At 50.9% G+C, this 18,723-nt stretch overlaps 1 long non-coding RNA gene across 5 annotated transcripts in view; it reads right to left on the bottom strand.

The window, feature by feature from the left end:
• Positions 1 to 522: 522 nt before the first annotated feature.
• LOC140688730 (uncharacterized) overlaps positions 523 to 18,723 on the bottom strand; it is a 42,178-nt gene continuing 23,977 nt past the window's right edge. For 4 of the 5 annotated variants that reach the window (XR_012063489.1, XR_012063493.1, XR_012063491.1 and 1 more), the window contains 3 exons: positions 12,383 to 12,470; positions 2,006 to 2,114; positions 523 to 1,603 (listed from right to left, as the gene is read on the bottom strand). This is a non-coding gene — a long non-coding RNA (uncharacterized lncRNA). Of the gene's footprint in view, positions 1,604 to 2,005; positions 2,115 to 11,577; positions 11,950 to 12,382; positions 12,471 to 18,723 lie in introns of all 5 variants that reach the window. The other variant, XR_012063492.1, reaches the window with a different exon arrangement.

Genomic DNA, 18,723 nt, shown 5'->3' with positions numbered 1-18,723 from the left:
GTCTGACCGTCCTTCTCTCCCTAGCCTCCTCTGCTCCCCTTCTAGGCAGCTACTAACTGTCAGGGGGGAGGTGGGGGACGAGGCTGTCATGGGGGAAGCTGGGGTTTCCAGGCTCCCATGCAATAATCACCTCTCCTCCAATTCGGAGCCACAAACAGTAGCCACCAGCTCAGCCGGCCCTGAGATTCCAAAGGAGACCAGGAAAGGGCGTGGAGGGCTTAAGACTTGCAGCCCCGTTTACTGATGGGGCCAGGGAGCCCAGCCTTCTACTCTCTGGATCCCGCCAGTGAGTGCGTGGGCCGTAGTATTGAAGGCCCACAATTAGGTAAATCCTCTCTTCCCGCCGAAGTCTCCTCTGACAGAGCAAAGGATGCAGGATGGAAACACCTGGGCCTGATCGGTCGGGGAATGACTCTCTGGGAGCGTGACAGGCTGGGCTGGAAGAAAGGGTGCTGGTTTCTCTCTTCCTACCCTTTCAACTGCCCTGCTCTAGTGGCAACATGTAGAAAGGAATTATTATCATTCTTATTATTCCATTCGAGATATAATTAAAGCAGCTTCCAAAGCAAAGGCTCGCACCCTTGCGCTGCTGGGGAAATCAGACAGTAATTACATCCTGGTGTCATCCCACCTCACCGCCCTCCAGCCCAGGGGGGCCGTGCCCCGCCCCCACAGGCATTTATGGGACTTCTCTGCCTCCCGGCCAGTGAGCTCATTCATTTTGTCTCCCTCCCCACTCCCCACTGCCTCTGGAAGGCCCTGCTTTTAGCTGCAGCCTCCACTGAGTCCAAACACGGCAACCTCCAGTGAGTGGAGCCCCCGGAGCTGAGATCACTGGTCTGGAAGGGCTGATCTCCAGATCCTCAACCTGGGGCGGGGGTGGGGGGTGGGGGTGGTCTACGCAGCAGCCGCAGGACCGGAGTCAGTGCTGCCGAGAGTTGGGGAGATACAGGGGCCTGGACGTGCAGGGGGCCCAGCAGTTGGTTCTCTGATTGGGCCCACCTTCTGGAGACTCCCTCTGGTACCACAGTCTTCAGCAGGGTCTCAGGAGGTTGCCAGGCACTGAGGGACCCTATGGCTTGCCCTGGCTGGGAAGTCTGGCCACAGGTTCTTCCAGGAGTGGTCCAGTGGGGCAGGAAGGTGGTCTGGTTACCAGCTGGCCTCCTGGCCATCTGTTTGTTGTAAATGCAGTGAGCAGCACCAGGGCTGCTGAGATAAGATAGTAGCCTCCCCACCCAGAGGCCCTGCAGTAGAGATACCAGTTGCCTTCTTCTCCTTCTGGAGGTGATGACTCATGAGAAAGGCAGGGTGGGAAGGGCCCCTGCAGCTCTGTCTCTCTGTAGGAACGCATCCTAGGAGCCTCCACAGCCCAGGGAAGGCCTGTGAGCCTGCTGAGAAAGACAGCCACAGGGAGCCAGAGAGCCGCGTGACTCCCGCGGAGACTCAGGTATGAAGCCAGGGTCGGCCTGTGCCCCACCTTTCAGGTGCTCCAGTGGTCCAAATGCTCTTGTGACAAACTCATTTGCAATCTATGTCCTTGGCTTCCTTTCTGCTCCCACTGCATGTGCCCAATCAGTCAAACCACGCAGGGGATTTAGATCATCTGTAGGGAAGAGAACACCGAGAGAGAGACCCTTGAATGATGCCCTGAGTTACTAGGAAAGACAGTGGTGTTGGTTTTGAGTAAACCATCTTCAGAGAATCTACAGAGAATCAGTAAGGAAACAAAGTCTAATGTGGTAGCCAGTCAGAGGCATCACGTGTCTACAGAGACTGATTCTCCTCTCCCCCTCTTCTGTGTTTCTGAATTTTCTCGTCTCTGTTCTCAACACTCATCCTTCTCTGTTCTGGCCTGCCAGCCCTACCCCGCCCCAGGGCCAGGAGTGTTAAATGACAGGTTTGCCCACCAGCAGGGAATGCAGGGGGCAGAGGAAGGGGAACGGCCAATCTGCACTTGACAGTCAGGTGTGAGAGGGGACCACAGGGCTAGAACAATGAAGTCTACCTGGAGTGGAGTGGAGCATCTGAGAAAGCTTCTGAGAAGTGGCATCTGGACTGGGCCTCGAAAGATGCGATGTTTCTCAAGTGGACAAGCTCAAGAGGGCACTCCGAGCCTAGGCAGGGTTGCCAGAAAAAATGCAGAACATTCAGTGACACTGAAACTTCATTAAACGTTTTTTTCGTGCATGTCCCAACTATTGCTTGAGAGACGTGCTTTTACTAAAACAGTGCTTGTTATTTATCTGAAATGTAAATTTAATTGGCCATCCTGAATTTTGATTTGCTAAGTATGGCAACCCTAGTTCAGGAACCAGCAGGAGCAAAGACAGAAGGGGCAGGAGTGGGAGGCAGGAGTGATGATCAGGCTGGTGGGGAACCGCAGTTCTCGAGACATCAGCAGACATGATTGATTTTATTCACAGATCCTGACTTAGCTCAGGAGCACAGACCACTGCCAGCAAGTGCCAACGCTTGGGCTGTCATTCTTAGCTGCTACACCAGCTCTTTCTTCCAGGACCACCTCGTCATCACCTGGAGAAACCCAGCGTCAAATTTCTTTTTTCCTTTCCCAAGCTTCTGCATCCAGCCCCTTCCCTTGGGTCTGTATTCAGTCAAACTTTTCAGCATACATTTTACTGAACACCAGTCCTGCGCCAGGCACTGCGCTTAGCACCAGGGATGTAGTGGCACATGGAACAGACATAGCCCTTGCCATGTGGAATTTACAATGTACATTTCTAAAACCTCTTTTGACAGTATATGGACTGAGTAACAGTAGACAGTAAAAAAAAATGTATATATAAACACATATACAAACAGAATTTCTCCTATCTTTTTTTTTTTAATAGCTATTTCAGGGAAAGGAAAATTCTGAGCCAGAGGCCTCCCCTGGAATACTTAACTCCTTCTGCATTTCCAGCGTGGAGCTGGAACAACTGAGTTCTCAGAGTTCTCTATGTCATTCATTCCGTGTGCCGGATGAAAAGCCCTGGCAGGAAAGACTGTTAGAAGGTATAGGAGGAGGGTGACTGTCCCACATGCTAGTTTGATGCGGGACACAGAGTGCATCCAACAAATACCCCCTGCTCCCCAACCCCAAACCACCTCAACACAAGCGTTTAGTTAGAAACACAGATCGGTAACCCCAGGACCATTATTTCTGTCAAGTCTAAAAATGGCCTCCAAGTGTCAGGCATGGACTGTGTCTGAGCACTTTTCATGCACTGGGCCACTGAGTACATGATGCATAAAAATCCAACAATCCCATGAGATTGACGCTACTATTGGCCCCAGTTGGCAGTTGAAGAAATGACAGCCCAGAGAGAGTGGCTACTATGCCCAGGGACTGACAGCTGGCAAGTGGCAGAGCCAGGTCTGAAGTTGGCGTTTCAAGACTACAGACCTCCCAAACGTCATCACAACCCTAAAGACCTGGAGGGATGGTCTGTGCCCTGAGGTCTAGGATTGCCCGTGAGTAAATGCAAATGTGTGTGCCTTTCCACAAGTGTGTTTGCATCCACACCGAGGAATTGGTCTGAGCCAACCCGTTTACTGGTTAAGGGCAGTAATTGAGCCAGGAGACTTTAATTAAGTAAATTATCTCAAGGGTGATGATGTAAACCTTCCCTCTTGCTCTTTCCTGCCTGGAGAACCGCTGTCTGGTTTGGAATCTCTAGAGCAGTTGTTCTTAAACTGTGGTCCCCAGACAGCAGCATCAGCATCCCGGCACCTGGGAGCTTGTTAGAAACGCACATTTTCTGGCCCCATCCAAGGCTTCCACTGTGTCAGAAACTCCGGGTGTGTAACAAGCTACCTGTGCGTAACAAGTCCTCCAAGTGATTCTGATGCTCCCTCAAGTCTGAGAACCACTATTCCAAAAGGACTTACACTTTCCAGCTGCTGCCAAGTTTCTAGGGCTTTTGCTCTACTGATGAGGCGGGAGGCAGCCCTAAGGGGCTTGTGCCTAGGGGTAGGGCTCACTGCGCCTGCACACGTATGTTCCACGTGTAAAATATGTAATGCATGTGCTCAGGATAATGAATAACTGGCACCCAGTGTTCACATCTTTGTTACCGTGTCAGGAGGGGGCTGTCACTTAGGATGACACCTTGGCTGGACTACAAGGCCCGGGTCCTCAGGGGTTCGGGCAGACCGGAAACACCCTGAAGAGCAGGGAGTGACGTTTTACTTCTGCTGAAGTCTCAGGATGGACACTGACCATGACAGGGGCCCATTGTGCTTCTGACCTTTGGAGTTTGAAGCAGGAGGTATCAAAAGAGTTAAAAGTTACCGCAGGGATAATGGGCTTATCTATCGGTGTGCTGATAAACCAGCTCTTTGAGTACAAGGCTCTGGATTGATTCCCATGATGTAAATACTTTCACCCTGGCCAACAGATACACACAGTTGGCTCCCGCATACCACTGGTCCCAGCAATTTGTTTAAAATGAAGACTATGCACTTTTTAAAAAAGAGGATGGATAATATGTATGGATGGGGAAAATTAAACAGCACAGAGGACCTTAAGTGAGAAACCTCCTCATCACCTTCAATTCTACCCCCAGAAGGGACCACGTGCCACAATTTCTGGTTTCAGTTCTGCTGCTGGTCCCTGCACAGCTGTAGGTGATGCGCCTAACCTGGCATGTATTGGTCTACCATCTGCAGTGTCCACCGAATGCCCTGGCTGGAAAGACCAAGAACCTAGCTCATCTCTAGCACCTTCCACTCCCTGCCACACCCAGCCCCACTTGGTTATTTTGACGACACTGCAATCCCTCTCTTGGTTACCTTTATGTCTTTAAAAAATAATAGCAGGTAGCACTCATCCAGTGTTTGTTCTCAGAACGGGTGCTGTTATACCTACTTTACACATATTAATAATTGAACCCTCCCAGTCCTCTGAGCGAGGTTCTATTTTCACTCCCATTTTATAGATGAGAAAACTGAGGCACAGAGAAAGTAAGTAACTTGCCCAAGCTAGTAAAAGGCAAAGATGGGATTCAAACCCAGAAAGGATGTCTCCAGAGTCCATGCTTTTGAACAAATAAAGTTACTTAGCTTGGATGGTGGCGGGGGAACAGTTGCAGGGGGAATGAACAAAGCTGGAACCCATTTGTTTTTATTGCCCTTACAATAAGCAGGACCGGGGAAGGATAATGTCTACACAAGCCTTCCTCTGCTCTTCCAGGTAGACTGGGCTGGAACAGCTCAAGGCCCTGCTCACCATTAGAAATATTGCAGGTGGGAGATGCTGAAGGTCTGTGGTCAAAATATCATATATCCTTGCATACGAAGGTCCCAGGTAATTCCACGAAGATGCATCTACTGATGTGGGTTCTTCTTCCCACTCATTCATCCTGTTTGGTACTTGGTGGGCCCTCTCAAACTGGAAAGTTTGAATCTTTTTTCAGATTTGGGAAACTTTCTTATTTACTTGATAATTTCTCCCCCTTTATGCTCTCTCTTGGACATTGAGCTTCTTAGATGCATTCTCTATCTCTAATTCTTTTGGGCTTATATTCTGAAAAATTACTTCAACTTTTTCTTTTAGGCCTTATATTCAGTATTTTATTTTATCCATCGTAGTTTTCATTTCCAAGAACCTTCCTTTTCCACATCAAACAGGTTTGGGTTTATGCAATCCCCATCTTCTTGGATCCCACTGAAGTTCCAAATTAGAATTATCTTAGAATTCCCTTGAATCTGCTCCATTTCCTTGGGGGCCAGTGATTCTAGTTTCTTATCTTGATTTGTCCACATTCCTGGTTTTTCCATTCCTTGAAGTCAGCTCATATTCAGCATTTATTTGTCGCAGCTGCACTCCCTGAGCCCCTCCTCTGGGTCTCTTGTGGGCACTGTGCCTGGGGCTGGGGATGTGATGACGACAAGTCCCCGTCCTCATGGGGCTCTCCATTTCACAACAGACTCCAGCATGATAGATGAGATCACTAAGCACTGGCCCACCCTGTGCTTTGTAAAATCCACACTGTATTTCCATTTTGGTTTCTTATCTGCCAGCCCCACTAGACTGTGAGCAGGGACTCACGCTGTCTGTATTTATCCCAAGGAAGCCCTTGGTTACTGATATATTCACACACACACAGATATATGCACACACGGTGCTTCTGGAAGGATGGGAGAGACCAGAAACAAATGGCCTTCCTCTGGAAGGCTTTGCAGAGGCATGGGCATTGGAGTAACCCCAAGCCCACTGCCATACCTACACACCCGTCACTCACCTTCTAAACAAACACCAAGGCCACCTTTGCCTCTTCTCTCTCGAGTGGCTACAACTGTCACCTTCACCTGCAGTGTCTCAGCATCCAACCGCCTGCCTCATAAAGCCTGAAAGCCCGCAGGTCTAGAATAATAGTCATTAAAAAGGGGAGGGAGGGGCAGGAATAAACTGACCAGGTGCCCTCTGCCGCCTCCCTTCCTCTTCCTGCTCCCCCAGAGTTGGAGGTCTCCTTGCAGAGACAAAGGGCCACAGATCCAGAACCTCAAGTCATTTCTTCACGCATGCCTTCCTTCATTCAGCCATGGAGAAACTTATGTGTTAGACTTAGTGCTGGACTCCAGAAACTTAAGAAAAATATGTGGTGCCCTCCTTACAGGTTTGAGGAGTTTACAGCCCAGGAGACTAAAGCATTTGACATTTTTCCGGGAGTTGGAGGCCTGATCCCACTTTCCTTGCCTGCCCCAACACTGCGCTTCCACTGAGTTGACTCTCTGCTACCCAGCTGGCCTCCATGCCAGGCTGCTGCTTCCTTACGTAGGAAGATACCTACCAGCTGAATGAATGAGTGAATGAATGAGCAGCAATGCCTGGCTTGGTGGGGACTCTTTAGCCTGACGGGACACAGTGCCAACTCCCCAAGTGTCATGGAATCCCCATGAGAGTTTGAGACCCAGGACAAGCCAAGAGACCAAATCTCTGCAGCTCCCAACTTCCTAGCAGCCCCCACCCGGGGGAGGGGCTGACTCCTCCAGGCATCTGGCTGGGGAGGGCTGGACCAGTTAAAATCGGGATCAAAGAGAGACTGATAAATGCAGCATCTCATTAACAGAGGGCCAGCCGAGGCAGGGAGGGGGAAGCTCTAGGGTGCTCGGAGATGCTGCTAGTAAGTGTTAGGGTTAAAGTAGAAAAACACGTGTTAACAGAAGGGCCCAGGTCGGGCTCTGGAATACCTGTTCCGATGCTGGGGCTGTAGCATGTAGAGGCGGAGGCCCAGGCTTCCTCGGGACGTTCTGCCAGGTATGGTCACAGAGCCAAACTGAGCTGTGAAGTCACTGGCCAATGATGAGTGACACTGGAATTCCCATTTTCCTGGCTTCCCTGGTCAGAAGCAACTCATCTGCCCTCCCCCGTCAGAGCACCAGGTCTTCCCTCTTTCCCAGGGAGTGGGGATGCCCTTGCTCTGACACATGTTCTCTCATCCATGCTCCTGTGCGGTGGGCTTGGCCTGGAGCTGTGGACTCCGAGTTCTATGAGGTGTTCAGGGTGCAGGCTGGGAGCTCAGGCCAGGAATCCAGGAGAGGGACCTTCTTCGTCCAGGATCCACGGAAGGCCTGGGGAAATTGCGGACCGCAGTGGGGGCTGGGTGTGGAGGGTGGAATCTGAGGGCCAAGTGAGCCTGCTGAGCAGAAGCCTCCCCTCCCAACTCCCCAGGGCAGTTCTTGGCAAGAACACAGGCGGGTAGGAACAATAGGAGGACGGAAGAATGTGCAGGCCCAGTTGTGAGGGAGTCCAAGGCTGGGACTCCGGCCCTGTGGGCATCCAAGGACCATTTCGGATACAGGGATTCTTATTTGTTAAGGCCAAGGCTGCTGGGCCTGTGCACTGTAGCCTGAGCCGTGGGTGTGCCATGAGGAAGGCCTGGTCCTGGGCTGGATGAGTGGCCTACGTAGGAGCCTGTGGGTGGAGGCCAGGACCCGGAAGCCGAGTGGTAACAAAAGTTACATAGCCATTTTTGGGAAACTCTTGGGAGGCCCCAGAACGGTGGGTGGGTAGGTTTCCTGGGGCTGGTTGGAAAGCTTGGAGGGGTCTCTTTGCAAAACACCGGGAAGATCTGGGTCTCTGCCTGATCAGGCTGGAAAGTTCCACCTGGTTCATGGTTAGGGGGCATGGGCAGCAACTGACCACAGTGGAGACATGGAGATATTGCTCCCCAGTGATGTTCCCCGCCACTTGAGCCCCAGGGAGCAGCAGAGGACGCCAAGGGGAAGAAAGGGCAGCTCCAGAGAACTTTCTGGTGGTGGCCAGGCTGGCCTGCCAAGGCCAGTTGAGGCGGGAAGCCCCATAAAAAGACCGGCAGGACCCCCGGGTACAGCCGCCGCTCTTCTCTCAGCACCGTCTGGTTCCCTGGCCCAGAGTCTCTCTCTCACTCTTTGCCTCTAAAGCGGCTAACTTACACCTAGAACTCTATTGGTTCCCTGAGCTCACTCCTGATTGGTTATTTCCTTCACTCCTGATTGGTTATTACTCTCACTTCTGAATGGCCCACTTCCCTAACTTCTGATTGGTCTATTTATAGTACTTCATTTGCATGGAGTTCACTCCTGTTTGGTCTATTTCTACAAAGCTTGTTCCTGGTTGGCCAACTTCTGTTATACTTTATTTGCAAATGATGTTGCAAAATATAAAAGTGGCAGCCTATAAAAGGCCTGTGTAAACCTACACACGGGGTCCAGAGCTTGAAGTGTTAACTCCTCTGAGCCAGGTGGGGTAGTAAACCTGAGTTATCCAACTCTACGAGTGCTGCTTGGTCTCTCGCTTGGATCCAGGTTGCTGTCACAACTGAGCGGTAACACCGAGCTGTGACACATTTTTCCCCAACACAATAGCTCCCTGCCCCGTGTGGGGAAGCCCTCGTCGATAGTTCTCTGCCTCCCCTTGGCTCCAACTGTCTCCAAGGGCAGGAGGGGGCAGAGCCTACTTCCTCCACACACTTGGAAACAACTAGGGCCAACGTCCTACCTCTGCCCTAGACATCACCCGTGTGCTCAGTCTGGAGTGAGTGCACACGTGTTAGTGTGTGTGAGCATGTGTGTCAGTGTGTGTGATGTGTGTGCATGACTGTGTGAACGAGGGTGTGAGCCTGTGTGTACAGCACACAGGTGGTGGGTGAGAGTATCTCAGGAGGCTCCACAGCCCAGTGGGCCCTGCAGTCCCCACAAGGGACCTCTTGAGTGGATCACTGTGCCCTCCTGTAGTGGTGATGGATGGTTGGCGGGATGGAGAGGTCATGTTTCCAGTAGGTCCAGCATTGGGCTTCTGGAGCACTCTCCCACTTCCCTAGAGAGAGAATCTTTTCTGGTTAAAAGGACCTACAGCTCCCAGCCTTTGTCTTCCCACCTCAACTCCGCCCCATAAGTGTGCATATTCCTCCAGGTGCATGCAGCACAGCCTGTGGTCACTGCACGTGGGACTCTGGGGGATTCCACGGAGCCAGCCCCAGGGGCAATTCCTGCCTCTGTGGATGAAGATGTTCCCATCCACCATGAGGGTTCTGGACAGGGCCTTTAAGCCTTTGTAAGGAGCTTGGTAGGCACTTTGAGGCCCCCTTGGGAATCAAGCCCACTGCCTTAGTCATGGGGGCTTCGGCTTCTGTTGGCCCCATGTAAGGTATGTTTGGGCTTCCAGAGGGGTTGAGGAGGGTTGGCCCACAGAGCCCTGGACCACTGTCCTTCTTCTTCCTCTTTATATTCCAGCCAGAGGCTCCCACACACTAGATTGTCTATGGGCCAACATGGTCCAGGAAGGTTTTGAGCCTCAGTGGACCCAAGGGCTGGATCCCGGGCAGGAAAATGGAATCCCTGCTGGATTCAGGCAGAGTAGAAGGATTCTTCTGGGAGTGTGTGTGCCTTGGTACTGAAACAGACTTTCAGCTAAATGGGTCCCTGTGCCCTCTGTTTGACCCCATTGACCACATGTAGCAGAAATTAACAGCTCAGCCTCTGGTGTCACACAAATATGAGTTCAATTCCTGGCTTTACCACTCACCATGCTATGAAATCTTGGACAAATTACTTTATCCCCCTGAACCTCAGTTTCTTTATCTGTAAAATGGGTATAATACTGCTTATATCATAGAAATGCTGTGAGGAGTAGTCCATCTTCAGAAGAATCTCACAGTTGGGTCATGGAGAGGACCATTGGCTTGTGAGAACTGTGGCAGGAGAGGCCTGGGTGGGTAGTCACTGATGCCTCTGTGTCTGGGAGGTTCTAGATAGCAGAATATTCCCCATATTCTCTCCATGGCCTCACCAAACACGTAGGCCTGGGATGTCAGAGCTGGAGGGACCCTGGAGACCACTCAAGGTACTCAGCCAGCTTCTCAGAGGCAAGGCTGGGACTGGAGTCCTGCCCTCCTGACTTGGTGGGACTCATTCTGGCAAATACTACAGCAATTAAAACACAGCCATCAGATCTAAATCCATCAGGTCTGGATTTGAATCCTAGCTCTACCACTCAGTCACCTACTCTCTCTAATCCTGTTCTTTCATCCCTAAAATCAGAATAATACGGATCTATACCTTGGAGTTGTGCTGGCCAATATGGTGGCCTCACCAGGAGCAGCTATTTAAATTTATTAAAATGAAATAAAATTAAAATGAGGAAAATTCACATTCTCAGTTCCACTAGCCACATTTCAGATGTTCAATAGCCACACATAGAGAGTAGGCACTGTGTCAGATGGCGAAGACATAGAGTATTTCCATCATTGCCAAAAGTTCTAGGGGTCAGGGCTGCCTTGGAGGGTTGTCATAAAGACCAAATGAGATGACACAGATAAAGTGCTTAGCTCAGAGCCTCGCTCAGAGTAAAAGATGCCAGGTGTCACTGGTATTATCAGAGCCTCCTGAGTGATCCTCCTCCCAGCTAACGGCATTCTTTGGGACTGGGACTGCATTCTGAAAGCACCCCAGGATTTGGGGTTGGAGAAGTGACCAGCTACACGGCCCCTTGAGCCAAACTCTGAGGATGGGAACAAATTAATTGTCCAAGCTGTGTGTGTTACTGACAAGAAAACTGAGGCCCAGAGAAGAGAAATTGCTTCCCCAAAGTCACCCGACAGAGCTGAGGCCAGAGTCCAGTTTTCCGGCTCCTCCCCAAGGACCCTTTCCACTGCCCCCATTGAAGGGCACGCAGAGCAGGCCGGATCAGAATTGTCTGTGGATTTCGTAAAAACCCAGATTTCTAGGCCCCACCTCATCTGCACTGAGCCAGCACTCACAGGATGGAGCCTGAGGCCTGCTTTCTTACCAAGAGCGCCAGGTGCTTTTGATCTTCAGCCAGCATGGGGCACTAGGCCAGGAGACCAGGTCTGGCCTGGTGGGTAGACGTAGCACACTCAGGGGGCAGTGACCTACCCCAGTCCTCACAGCCCTCCCAGCTGGTTTCCCCAGCATGCCCTCATCCCCTCTCTAACACACATGAGAAGTTCTCAGGGGCCTTGGGGAACGTGAGCAAGTCAGGACCTTCGGTCTTGTCCCACTGGAGACTCCAAGGCGGCTGCTCTTGCCAAAGTGGTTGCTCTTGCCAAAGCGACCCGGCTGCAGCTCCACACTCACCAAGGGACGATTTTGGGCTGGGCGCCGTGACTTTGCCTCAGGCAGGTTGGCCGGTGAGGGAACCAGTCACTCCAGCCCTGGCTGCCAAGAGTGGTCCTGACAAGACGGCCCAAGACGGCCGCCGGCCAGCCTTCAGTGCTGTTTGGCTCAAGGGGACTGCTCTCTCTGACAGGAAGCCTTTAATCTCCGCAGTGGTAATCAGGAGTTCAGAGGGACTGGCTTCCCACTCCAGGGAGCTCTGTGGGATTGTGCAACCTGGGCCTTTGCAAGGAGAGCCCCCTTTCATCTGAGGCTGCCAAGTATCTTGTTATCCATGAGGCTTGGGAACAGAGACAACACGTGCCCCCTGTGTACGTGCCGTTGGCTGTGGCTCTGGGAATTGATGGACAAAACAGGATTTGGTGGGGGTTAGGGTGGGGAAGGGTAGCTGGATGGCCCATAATCGTCTGGGGTAGGAGCTTTCCAGAAACTTTCCCTGCTCTCCATAACTGGCTTCAGACATTGCCGCACTCCAGTGGGGCAACACTCAAGAATGGGGATTCCCTTAGATGGGGTGGAACTGTCCTTTCATCCTCTGTTCAGGGCTTAATAAGTCTCAGTGGGGCTCTTCACAAGCACTAGCCCTCTGTCTCTTACCCCAAAGAGCAGAGCCTGAGGAAACTCTCCATCTGGCTGATGCTGAAGAGAGGGGAGGTCAGGTTCAGGGCACTCTGACACACACTCCCCAGGGGAACTGTCACAGAGGCTCTGCGGTTAAAGGACCCCTCAACTTACATTCACTCGTTCATTTATTCACTCAACATACCTTTACTGAGGGCTTCTTATGTGTTCTATCCTTGGGGGAACAGCAGCGGACAAGAGACAGAGTCCTTGTTCTTGTGGAACTTACATTCCTATGGGGGAGAGAGGAGACGGAAAATATACAAATAAGCAGGTTAATACATAACATAATGTGAGTTACAGAAAAGGGCTATGAAAAAATTAAAGTGGAGTAAAGACAGCCTCCATCCCTCTGAGCCTTGTTTCCCCATCTGTAGAGTAAGGACCTTTACCTATCTTTAAAAACTGTACACAGACCCCTGGCATATGTTAGATACTGGATAAGTGATGTTGGTTGCGGCTTCTTGGGCAAACAACTTGATCTCTCTTAGCTTTGATTCTCCATCCGGGAAAGCGAGCTATCAATATCCTGGCCCATGGGATGATCATGAGGATAGGATGATGTCTGTCACAGGGCCTGGGGTTCCAGCGCGGGTATCTAATCTACAGTGGGAGCTTGTGGCGGGGTCAGCCAGCAGGTAGACGACAGGTACGCAGAGGGGCATTACCACTGCTCAAGCAGCCCTCCATGCCGCAGGGACTGGTTTCAGAATTGGAGCCGACAACACCTGTAACGCACTAGTTGAACAGACCACGTTCGTAAAGGAAGGTGGGGCGGAATGAGGCCAGAGGTTGGTGAGAAGCGCACTCTCACAGCCTCCACTTCCCCTGCTGGAGACGTGGTTCTGCTTCTCCAAGTTCATCATTGGCCTTTCTGTCTGCTGACTCATTCTCACATAGCTCCAGCCCCGGAAAGCTGAGCATGTGGAAGGAGGCCTATTAATAGCCTTTTCCTGGGACACTCATCCTGACTATTTCTAAGATGGTTTGAAGGCAAGCCCTGATGCCCTTCCCCTCTTTCTCGCTCCATCCCCTGAATCCCAGCACTCTTCTCTGGATGAGAAGTAACAGTTCTGGGCACCAGGTCGTGCCCAGAGGCTCTGGAGCTTCCATTCTATCACATCCAGATTTGGTGGGATTTCAGAGTGGTGGCCTGTTAACTTTGATCAGAGAATGATGGGGTGGGGGTGGGGGCAATCTTTCTCTCGTGTTGGCAGAGGACTCCACTAGGTCCCCTCACAGCCACTGCATGGAGGGTGGTAGCGGGGGAGCAGGAAGATACAGAATAAACCCTCGGAAATGTCCCGAAGTCCAAGGTGGGGCAGAAAGCCTGGAGCACAGAGAGCGGCAGTGCCTGCCAGTGCGGTTGGGCTGCCTGGAGCAAGCTGCGTGGGCCCTGGGCGCCTGCCCACTCCAGGGCACAATTGGAACCCTGCTGGGCAAACAGGCTGCAGAGCCCAGACATCACCAGGACTGTGAGTGGCGTGGGGCCGGGTGCCAGCTGCTGCCTCCCCAACCACAGCCCCACACGGAACAGCCTGCTTAGGAAGCATCATCCACTGCAGGGACGGAGGTAACTGGGTGGAATGAAGCCTGTGACAGGACAAACGGAGGCCCCCGGGCAGGCCCGAGGAGCTAGGAAGAGGTCCAGCATCCTGGACATCTTACTGGGGATGTGGCCTGCATGTTCTCCGCAGGGGTCTTGTATGAGTGGCTGAGTGCAGCCCTGTAGAGGACAAAGTGCTGTCTTCTTGGCTTAGCCAGACTGCTCATTAGCTGCGTGACCTTGGTCAAGACATCACCCCTCTCTGGGCCTCAGTTTCTTCAACTGTAAAAAATCCACAGTGGATCAGATGGGTTCTAAGGACTGTTCCAGACCCGACCTTCCTAATGTTATGTGCCCATTCAGAAAATGTGTCTCTATTTGAGAGAAGAGAGAGGTACAGTTAAATGGGTCAGTAGACGGACTGGTGGACTAAGGGAGGGACAAAGGCAGGAGGTTGAGGGTTCTCTCTCTCTGTCTCTCGCTCTCTGGCTCACTTTTGGAAGTCCTCCCCATTCCTTTCCATGAGAAAGCCTTCCCTGTGACCCCTCCCAGCCCACCTCGCTGGCAGGTGCATTGCTGCACTGGAAAATAGTCCGGTGTGTGGCTTCTCTGGGCCTGAGGCCTGCCTTCCACCATCAGCCACTGTTCGCTGAACCTCTGCTTCCCCTTCCACCCCTCTCTGACCCATGGCTCTTCCCTCTGTCTCCAGCACCTCTTTGCTCAAGCCAGGATTCAGAAGGCTCCCGGGGACAGGGAGACTCTGTGGAGGCATGAAAGTGATGGGAAGGGGAACTGGGTAATAAACAGAAAGCCTGGTCTATGGGATGGGGGTGGTGGGAAGACAGGTAGTGGGAGGGGAGCCTTAGAGCTGCAAGAGACCTTGGCAGAGAAAGGGAGAGCTGCCTTGGCTCCCAACAACCAGTAAGACTTGCATGGCCCCAGATAAGTCTTCTGCCTTCACTTCTCCATCTTTAAAGTGGAGACACTTGCCCCTTCCTGCCTCAGGAGGTGCTTGGGAGTGTTCATGTGGCCCTTAGACAGCCTGTGCTTCCCTGGCCCTGGCAGAGAGTTGGGGAAGAGGCAGGGAGGCACAGTCACCTCTGCAGGGTTGTGTCACTGGGGACCTGGGAATGCTAGGGGTCCACAGATTAACTGCTGGGGTGGGAATAGCCCAGCTCCCAACTCCAGGACAATTCCACTGTTCAAGAGTATTCCAGGCTAAGACATCCTTCCTCTGCACCGTGAACTTGGCATGAAGGGAAGATGTAAGCAGCTGAAATGATTTCCTGGCTGGTGCTTCAGCCCCCACGTCTAACAATTGCTTATGCCCGCAGAAGCCACCTTGCACGTGGCCCCTAGATCCAGATTTCAGTAAAGCAGTGCCAGGAAAACATGGGGGAAGGGAGGGGCATCTGGCTGATGAACTCGCTTCAAGCCAAGAGGGAGATTTTGGTTTGAAAATGGATTATCTTTTGCTCTGTTGATATTTCTCTGGCATTAGTTTGCTGACTGTGAAAGAGAGGTTTTTGGCCAAAAAATAAGTCTTCCTGGAACAAATAGGCCAGTGAGAAATAACCCAGCACACAGAGAGAGGGTATTTTTCCTTTTCGGCACAATTTCTGTGGTTACAATAAACATGTAGCGAACATTGGCTGAAGGAAGACCCATGGGCTAAGTGTGCAGATTCTGAAATCAAACTGGCTGGGTTCAAATCAGAACCCTTTGACTGGTTGTGTGATGTGGCCTCAGCTTCCTCATCTGTAAAGTGGGGATGATGACTGAGGCTTAGATTGAGGGCTTTTTTTTTCTTTAATAAAGCAGTTACAGCTGAACTTGGTACATGCTAGATACTCAGTAACTATTACTTATTGTCATCAATTTATTACAGACTTTTAGGTCAATCATCTCTATTATTAAGGATGTTTATAATCTAGTTGAAGGGATAAGAAACAAAGAAGTTATGAGAGATACACACACACACACACACACACACACACCCCACAATGGAATACTACTCAGCCATAAAAATAATAAAATAATGCCATTTGCACAAATGGATGGGCCTGGAGATTGTCAGGCTAAGTGAAGTAAGCCAGAAAGAGAAAGTCAAATACCATATAAGAACGCTTATATGTGGAATCTAAAAAAAAAAAAAAAAAAAAAAGACACATGTGAACTTCCTTACAAAACAGAAAAAGATTCACAGACATAAAAAACAAACTTACGGTTACCAGAGGGCAAAGAGGGTGGGGAGAGATAAATTGAGAGTTCAGGATTTGCAGGAACTAACTACTATATATAAAATAAACAACAAAGTCCTATTGTACAACACAGGGAACTGTATTTAACACCTTGTAATAGCCTATAATGAAAAAGAACATGAAAAGGAATATGTATATACATATGTATAACTGAATCACCGTGCTATACACCAGAAATTAACACCATGTTGTAAACTGAATATACGTCAGTAAAAATATGCAAATTTAGATAATATAATAAACAAATACTTTAAATAACACAATATAGCAGCACATGAAATGTGTGTGTGACCCATTGTCAAACGGGCAGTCCAGCATCCGAGGGGCCAGGCTGGTCCTGCTGTGTCCACAGTCCACTTGAAGGTTGCCAGGCCTTCCCTCCCTCAGCCCTACGGAAGGGACAGCACAATGGGGACTACACAACCTATCGCCTGTCCACAGGTGTTTGGACCAGGGGGGAATGCTTGACTGGATCTCTGGCCAGCCACAGGCTAGCCAGAGATCCGGTGTGATCTGGTGTAAAAATATTAGTTATTCCAATCGGATTTTTTCTAGGAAGTCTGGATTGGACCCATGGAGAAAATAAGACAGAAGATGAGGGAGCAGAAGCAGAAAGGACATCTGAGGTAGAAGCAGGGCAGGAGGTGGGGGTATATGTGCCTGGACATTACAAGGGAACAGCAGCTGTGACTAAGAGATGGAGCAGAGCAGACACACAGAGCAGACACACGGCGTGGGAAGGCAGCCAGGAAGGCTCTTGAGGAGAGATGGGAAGGGGTGACTGGGAGCTGCCTCAGTTCTTTCTGAAGGAACTTCAGTGAGTCTTTGTTTGTTGGGCCCAAGAAAGCTGGAGAGTGTGGAGTGTGGAGGTCTGTAGCAGCCTGAGGAGAGGACTGAGGCTCCTGTCTGGAAGGCCAGGAGGACGTGGAACAGGCTGAGGGCGTGGAGGGAGGAGTATTAAGAGGACAATCGTGGCGATGGAAAAGCGTGGGAGTATCTGGGGAAACATGAGTAGACTGGTTTGGTTGGAGCCAAGGATCCAGCAGGGTCATAGATCAGAATTTGGAAATATTCAGAAAGATACATTGTTGTAACAGGACGCTTTTCAAAAAACCCGACCAAACTGGGTTAAACTCTAACGGGAACCGGCTCATGTTTGGGAAAAGTCAGCACGTGTGGCAGGCTTCAGGCCAGGCCCAGGCCAGAGTTCAAAGGTCACAGCCATGACCTCACATCTGTGCCTTTCCACTCTCCTTCTGAAGGAGGCGTTAGCCTCAGCCCACTGGCCTGGCTCTAAGTCAACCTGCCAAACGACCAATTTGCCAAAAACATTAATTTAAGGAGTATTCTTTTTTAAAACAGTCAATGATGATGCATGTATTTTTAATTTGATTTGGAAATTGGCTTTCAGCTAATTGGCTTTCGGGAAATTATTTTTAGGCAAATTGCCCTGCTTTCAGCTATTCTTAAGAATGAAGATGGCTGCTGGCAGCCCCTGGAAATACATTAGCTTCTCTATTCATGTCCGAGAGGAAAAAAAGGGGCCTCTGTGCCTCAGCCTAACCAGAAGTTCCATGGTTCACTCTATTGGGTCATCTGGGCTCATAGACCCTGCCCTGAGCCAATGACACTGGCCTGGAAAATGTGCTGGGTGGTGTTGCCCTACCTCCACAGCTTTTCCTGAACCAGTCACTAGGACCAGGGTGATGGAGCATCACTGGTGGGCTTAAGCCATTCGAGCCCCACTCCTGAGGCTGGGGATAGGTGAAATCTCACTGGAGGCAGATGGCTGGGACACTCCATGAAAAGACCTTGGTGATCAGGTGCAAGAGAAGGCGATAGTGATGCTGGTTACAGCTGGGAACAGTCTGGACTAGCCAGCCAAAGGGTTTAGACTTCATAGGCAGCCGGGTGACACTGGAGTTTTTCAGCGCTGAGACGTAACCTCTTCCTGGTGGTACTTTTGGAAGATTAGTCTGACCATAAAATGGTTAGGAGGAGAGGAAAGTCTGGCAAACCAGTGGGGTTATTAGAGAGCACAGGAGGTTAGGCAATAAGGACTGAAACAAGGAAATTAGAGTCAAAGAGGAAAGAGAGGGGGCAACTAGGAGGTATTTTGAAAGAAGAAGTAATAAGACTGCATATCTCATTAGACATTAGGGGAGTGGATGGCAGGTGGCAAAGGAAAGAGTCAAAAATGACCCTGAGTTCTCTGACCTGATTGAAACTGTGGCGTATCTGCCACACGGCCTCAACCCCTTCTCTGAGAGCTGTCCCCTCACTCGCAGGGAAGGGTCCTTGTCCTGCAGCCCCATTATTTTGGCAGCCTCGCACTCCCCCTGTTCCTAGGAATGGACTCTTGTCTCCTTCCGGGAACCGCCCACTCCCCTCCATCCCTCTGTGGTTGCTGCAGAGACCACTGCGCTAATACACAGTCCCTGTCTAGGGACACCTGACCTGAGATGGGTCTACAGAACTCTTCCCCAGCTTGGCACTGGAACTTAGAAAGTGACGTCTGTCTCTCCCTGGGAGGTTGAAGGTGGGATTGGCAAGCGTGTGACCTGCTACTGGCTTTGTTCTTCCCCGTGGACCGAGGAAGACAGGAAGCCAGCCTGCAATATGGGAGAGAATGTAGCAGACGCAGATGTGGCTTTTGAGAGTGAGCCTGGGAGCTGCTGC

Source organism: Vicugna pacos, chromosome 23 (assembly GCF_048564905.1).
Source record: "Vicugna pacos chromosome 23, VicPac4, whole genome shotgun sequence".
Lineage (NCBI taxonomy): Eukaryota > Metazoa > Chordata > Mammalia > Artiodactyla > Camelidae > Vicugna > Vicugna pacos.
Note: the sequence above shows the minus strand (reverse complement) of the source record. Positions and strands in the feature narration are given on the sequence as shown.